A 1,268-nucleotide genomic window follows, 5' to 3' on the forward strand; every position below is an offset into this window, starting at 1 on the left:
TTTACAGAGAAGATAAAGACGGATGTATTTTTCCCAACTTACAGTTTTTTTTTTTTTCGTTTTCTTGAACACCTTTTAGATAAAAAAAAAAAAAACTCCCAGTTGGGAAAAATACATCCGTCTTTATCTTCTCTGTAAATTACTATGTAAAAAAAAAAAGCATTGTTCTTAGTATTTTAACTCAAAAAGTGAAACAGATAATTTACATGGTTTCCTCTGAAAGTTTGACTACCACACAATCATAATACTACTACTACTACTAATAATAAGAATAATAATGATCTAATCTATTAAGATAAGTAGTTTTCTTCCTGCAGAAAATCCTGATGAGACGTCAGACACCCTCCACTATAGAAGGTTAAGTCACAAACCTTTCTACTAAAGAAACTGCCTATTCACTGATTGTTGTATGCAAACCTAAACATTTATAATTAACTGCAAGTAAAAAGTGTAATAGGAAGACATCCACAAGCACAGCAATACTCAAAGAGGATATTGAGCAGAGCCTATTGAAGAGATTCAATGTGCAAGCATTGTGGCTGGAGTCAGATCTGTTTTAAATAAAGGAGCCATGCACAAAAGTATTATCTCAACACACTTTTAATTTAAAAAAAGTCTATTCCAGCCAGCCACGGGGGTGAATTTAGAATCAGTCAAGTAAATTCCGCTTTAAGCTTGATTGCTGTACAATGTAGTTAGAGTCAGACTGCCACTCTGGGTCCCTGATCAAGACCCTTAACCCCACACTGCTCCCTGGACGCCGCACAATGGCAGCCCACTGCTCCCCGAGGGGATGGGTTAAATGCAGAGGATTCATTTCGCTGCTCTGTAAAGCTCCTCTTCAATGCAAAGATCCTGGGGAGCAGCTCTGCTGCACCCAGAGCTGAAAGCAGCTACATTTGTACACCACCTCCCTCCACAGCGCTGACATCACAGTCGTCTGTTAGAAAGTGATTGACAGGTGTATAGGATTATTTAGCTCCAAGGCTAGGCTAACTCCATACAGCAGGGCTAAGGCTTTATCCCGCTTTCCCTGCCTTCTTTTTCAAAAGTCTGGATCTGACCCAGCATGGATAAAGACAGCTAGGACTGATTTTAAGCACTTTGCAGAACATTTTAGAATGTTGTTTTTGTTGTTGGCATTCATATAAATATACTGGTGTGATACCTTAGTATAAATTTGGCAAAGATGGCAAAAGTACTCACTTTCCGTACTTGAGTAAAAGTACAGATACTTGTGTTAAAAAATACTCTGGTAAAAGTGGAAG

This window comes from Cyprinodon variegatus, unplaced genomic scaffold (genome assembly GCF_000732505.1).
Source record: "Cyprinodon variegatus isolate N-32 unplaced genomic scaffold, C_variegatus-1.0 Scaffold584, whole genome shotgun sequence".
NCBI classification, from domain to species: Eukaryota; Metazoa; Chordata; class Actinopteri; order Cyprinodontiformes; family Cyprinodontidae; genus Cyprinodon; species Cyprinodon variegatus.